Below are 5,608 nucleotides of genomic sequence, written 5' to 3'. Positions count from 1 at the left end.
GTGGGGAGAAAGCCATGAGTTCCATGCTTTGCTTTCTCCTCCTCTGGAATTCCGCTGCTCTCCTTGGTATTGAAACTGCACTCCTTGGTAGGTGAAGTTGGTCCTGGCTGGGTTTCTTGTTGATCTTCTGGGGGAGGGGCCTGTTGTAGTGATTCTCAAGCGTCTTTGCACCGGGCGGAGTTGCACCGCCCTTACCAGGGGCCGGGCTGAGTAATCTGCTCCGGTTTGCTTTCGGGGGCTTTTGTTCCCTGAGCACTTTCCGTAGAGTTCCGGAGGGCGGGAATGAAGATGGCGGCCTCCCGGTCTCCGGCCCGGAGGAGCCTAGAGCCCGGGGCCCCACTCCTCAGTGCGCCCTCAGAGAACAGCGCCCAATTACTCCCGTCACCCTGGCCTCCGGCCGCCCTACGAGCTGACCGAGCCTGCGACCGGTTCAAGGTAACCCCGAGCTGTGAGCTCACTACTTGTCTCTGTCTCTGTAGCCGGCTTCCCCGTTCTAATACCTGTAAGCTCTGCGACACTCAGACGCCCCTGATCCTTCTGTGACTCTGTGGGGGGACCTGAGGCCACGCTGACCCCGCGTGGGCTTCACCCCGGTTGAGCCTCTGGAGCGATGTCCCTCAGCAGAACAGACTTTTAAAAGTCCCGATTTTGTGCTCCGTTGCTCCGCCGCTTGCCAGGAGCCGGCCCCTCCCCCCGCGGTCTATCTTCCCGTCGCTTTGGATTCACTTCTCCGCCAGTCCTACCTTTCAGAAAGTGGTTGATTTTCTGTTTCTAGAGTTGCTGTTCTTCTTCTCTTCGATCTCCCGTTGGATTTGTAGGTGTTTGCAGTCTTTAGATAAGCTATCTAGCTGATCTCCCGCTACCTGAAGTAGTCTCAGCCTGCTACTTCTCCGCCATCTTGACTCCTCCCTGGCCCTACTTCTTACACCAGCCAAAGCACTGCATTCCATTCTGTGCAAGCTTTCACTGGCTTTGCACAGATCGGGGGATAGAGCCTTGCCTTGGGGTGAAGCCTGCCTCACTCTCACTTCCTGAGACCCACTTTTGTATTTGGCCCTGCAAAACCCAGAAGTGTGGGGGATAGGAGCCAAGAGATAAACATTTCCCACTTTAATTCGCCAAATGAGTGTTTCTCGTTGGTAGATTCTAGTAGATTTTGTGGTAGATTCCAGTAATCCTCAAACGCTTTTCACCAAGCAGGAGGGCACCTCATTAATGTACCTTTACATTGGCTTTTCTGCTTTTCTGTCCCAATTTCCTGCTTGCTGGCATCACAGTCCTCAAAAAAACTACCTACATGCAAGCCTTGGTCTTGGGCTCTGCCTGCTGTTGGTATCAGGCTAAGAAAGTCAGGACCAGAAATAACCCTAGTAAGCAAAATTTCAGAATGGGATTTTGGAGCCGATCACCCACAAGTCCAAAGCCAAGACCCCATTTAAAAAGTGGTCATTGAGGGACAAAGCCCCACAGTTCTTACCTGTTGGGGATTAGGACTGGGTGCAGGGGGAAGGTGAAGAGTGGCACTTGAGCATATGGGGAAATGGTAATTAGGAGGACTGTGACATTCACTGGCTTTGGTAACTGTTTTGAATATCATGAAAGAAAGAAAAAAAAAAAAAAGATAGCTCCAGGTCAGCCAACCATCAACCGTGAGAACCAGAGCTCCTCCAGGGCGGCATTTAGAAGACCCATTATCTCCTGCAGCTGGAGGGCATACTAGGCTGGAAGTCAAGCTCACAATCCATCCAGGAGGCCAAGTTTCAAAGAAAATTAAATAAGCAGTCTTGATAACTCCATTATGTTAAAGCCAGGAAGAGTGGGACCCAGAGGACTGGGGTGGAGCCCTCTCAGTGGACAGGGCTCAGAACCCTGAACATTCCAAGTCCCCTGAAATCATCCCATATGAAAGTAGCCAATCCTCCCTCCACTTCGCCTGCTCTGAGACCCTGCAAAGACTAGGTCACCTGAGGCCACGACTGCTTTGTGAGCGCCCCCTGCCGCTTCTCACGGCCAAGCCACGAGGCTGGTAAGCAGCGTCCTAGCTCAGCACACTGATGACAGGAGGAATGTGGCTCCTGCTCTGGGAGAAATGACCTGCAAACTCGAAGGAGAGGAGGCTAGCATGCCCAGGCAGGAATTAGGGGAAGATGCGTGGGAGTGATCTCAGGGGTGCCGAAAGGGGTATGCAAAGTATAAGGCTGGAAAGGGGGAGTATTTGCTGGTGTCTGAGGACCTCCCTGTGTGTGACTCAGCATCAACACCTAGAGCCCTGCTAACAGGTCACTGGGATAGCTCCTTGCAGCTTGGAAATATTGGTGTCCTGCAGTAAACCAGATGGGGATGCCCAAGCTGCTTGGCCTAATACTAAGGAAGAGGTGAGAAGATTCACGGAGGTGAGCACATTAGATTGGATATTTTTCCAGATGGTGGCCAATTATGCCAGCACCATTTATCAATTAGACCATTAGCTTAGACCATTATTCACTTAACTAGAATGTCTCAATTTTTAAAACAACACTAATCATGGACTAGAAGTCATATAGAGGTGGGCATAGACGCAGCGATAGATTGTAAATGAGCACCAGTCTTTTGGAAGTGATGGAAGTGTTCTAAAACTGGATTTTGGTGAGAGTGCTAAACTCTCTAAGTTTACTAAAGATCATTACACTTTAAGTTTTACGGTAAGTAAATTTGATGGTAGGTACATCATTACATCCAAAAAGCAGCTATAGAAATCCAAGGATATTGTTTACACTTCGTAGCTTTAATTACTGTCTCTGAAGATGGCATTTCTTGAAGGCTACTGTCTGGGTGAAATGCCATGACCTACTTCTTTCCAGCTCAGCCTCAGAAAGGTGCTGTGAAACTACGGTGTTGCTCCTACACTACAAGCACGTGACCCTTATAAATAGCCAGTCTGTCGTGTCCTGGCTGGATAACTACGACGTGGGATCCCCAACCACGCCTTTTGTAAGAAGAGCAGGACCTCTGTTCTCTTCGTAAGGATCACATGTTATTTCACTGGGTATCAATGTGATACCCAGACGTGCCCAAAATAACTCACACATTAAAAGATCAGTTGCTTAAGCATCATGCCATTGGAAATAAAACTTAAGCTCTGTTTATGCACGATGATCAAAAAATCAGGGAAATTTGTCAGATTTTTAACTGGTGAAAATAGATTTTTTTTTTTTTTTTTTTTTGGCCAGCAGAGGGCAATCTTGGTCCCATGGAACTACTTTGGGGGAAGAAACAAAAGGGAAAAAAGAACGTAAAACATAGGATCATCATATGGCATCAAAATCTTGGTGACTGGATAGGTTGGTCCCTCGGTGCAGCTTTCCCTGGGCTCCTGAGCTGTGTTCCTCCTCCCATCTCTATTTCCTACATAGTAAATTCCGATCCTTTGATATTCCTAAAAAGAACAACCAAGGCATGAGAAAAGGGTGTTGCTGTTAAATGTCAGGAATTAAGCTGCGTGTTCTGCAATACTTTCCATGAGAAGTGCAGGCACTATGAGGGGAGGGGAAGCTCATTCCTCCTCTCCCTTCTTAGCCACCAACCCAGGTCTACTAAGTGAACCTCTTCCATGGCACTCACACACCTAACGGTTCCAAGCGTGACCCGGGATTTCTCAAGAGTGTGGTCCAAAGACCAGCTGCAGAAGAACGATGATTGAGTGGGGCAGGATGCCAGGTAAGCCTGCAGACACCGGGCTCCACTCTAGACAACCGGACCAGAAGCTCTGGGGTCAGGACCCAAGCCTCTGCATTTCAGCGTGCACTCTTGCTCATTCTGATAGGCACCGACAAGTGTGACTCACCGATCTAAAGAAAAGCATGAGATGTGACATTAACTCCTCTCACCATAAACATACCTCTCTCTGACTCCCTCACAAGACATAAAGTGAGCAGTAAAGCATGAAGGAAAGACGAGGAAGAAGGTGGGAATTCTAAGTCAGCACAGACTCAGACCCAGTGTGTTTTTTCTGTCAGCAGCTTATGTGGGGGAAACCCTGAGATGCTGTGGATTTGTAACTTTACTGAGGGTGTAAAACGCATGCAACAAATCTACCTAAACAACTGATAAATGTAAATGTCCCCCCCCCAAAAAAAAAAATCAAAGGAAAAAACAGAAAAAGTCAGAGAACAGCTGGCTTCGTATTTAAAACATTTTTAGATGGACTAGTGCTGCCCAAACTTGTCCGAATGTGAGAACCACTTGCGAAGCTTGCTTAAAATACTGACACAGACCCTCCAGGGCGTGTTTATGCAGCCCCTCTCATGACTGAAGGGGGACCTCTTAGGTGTGCAGCCAAATGCGTGCATTTCCCAGCCGTTACTCTCTACAGAAAGTGGCGTTCAGTGTATGAGCACAAAGCACAACTTTGTTGGGGAAAAGCATGGATGAATGCATCTGTTTTATCATGACTCTCGACACCAGAGGCAGAGCCTCCAAATGGGGAAGCAGGTGGCCCTTCATAAGTCTATCACATGGAGCAGCACCTTCAGGTGTGGTCCAGGAACTTCATAGGAAAGACAATTCCCGGGCTCCATCTCAGACCTCTGTGGGCAGGGCCGGGGCCTCTGACAAGCAATGCAGGATTCTGACACACGTGCATTTCATAAGCACCATAGTAGACGTTCCTAAACCTTTCTGGGGAGCAATACACCTTCCTCAGTCCCTCTATGGGCCATCTGATTCTGAGGAGCTGGAATGAAACCTGAAGGTGCCATTTGTGCAAGCACCCCCAGGTAACTCTTGTGATCTGTAAGTTTAGGAGACTCTGGGTTCCTTTTGGATTTCCTTACCTCCATGAGTCCTGGTAGAGGCAGAGGTTTGAGAAGATACATGTAAGAATCACTGGTGCAGCTTCTGCTGAACTCAAGTCTTTTCTGAAACTCTAGTCAACTGCCCTATCTGGGATGGGCGGGGTTGGGGGCGGGGGATAGAGCAGTGGATATGTGTCCTATTCTCCCACCGTCAAGTGACTTCCATGAACAAGGCGGTGAGGTAACACTGACGGAAATGCCTCTGTGTCTAGGGTCACAGTTCGGGCTGAGCTCAGGGCCTCAATGGAGGGCCAGCATGGAGCTCAGGCACAGAGGGCTCCAGCAGCCCTTCCCAGTTGAGCACCCACACTTGCTCCAGAAAATTTGAGGGCAGCACCCCGAGGCCCAGAACCAGAGGCCCTTCCCCAAAGGCAGAACCGAGAGAACAGGGCCTTGCCACTTGTGATAGGAGCCAGGACAGCACCCAGACTGGACATGGTTTAGAAAAACAAAGGAATGTGATTTTTTTTTTTTTTTTTTTTTTAGCCAGGCACACACCAAACGGTTTTTAAGAAAGCCGAAACACTAGCAAGGAAATAAAGTGTGAAAAATGTTGCTTTTAGGGGGGAGGAGTCAAGATGGTGGAGAAGTAGCAGGCTGAGACTACTTCAGGTAGCAGGAGATCAGCTAGATAGCTTATCTAAAGACTGCAAACACCTACAAATCCAACGGGAGATCGAAGAGAAGAAGAACAGCAACTCTAGAAACAGAAAATCAACCACTTTCTGAAAGGTAGGACTGGCGGAGAAGTGAATCCAAAGCGACGGGAAGATAGA

The sequence above is a fragment of the Enhydra lutris genome, unplaced genomic scaffold (assembly GCF_002288905.1).
Source record: "Enhydra lutris kenyoni isolate GAN:26980312 unplaced genomic scaffold, ASM228890v2 scaffoldscaffold47, whole genome shotgun sequence".
Taxonomy (NCBI): domain Eukaryota; kingdom Metazoa; phylum Chordata; class Mammalia; order Carnivora; family Mustelidae; genus Enhydra; species Enhydra lutris.
The sequence above is the reverse complement of the archived record's forward strand: the minus strand, read 5'-3'. Positions refer to the sequence as shown.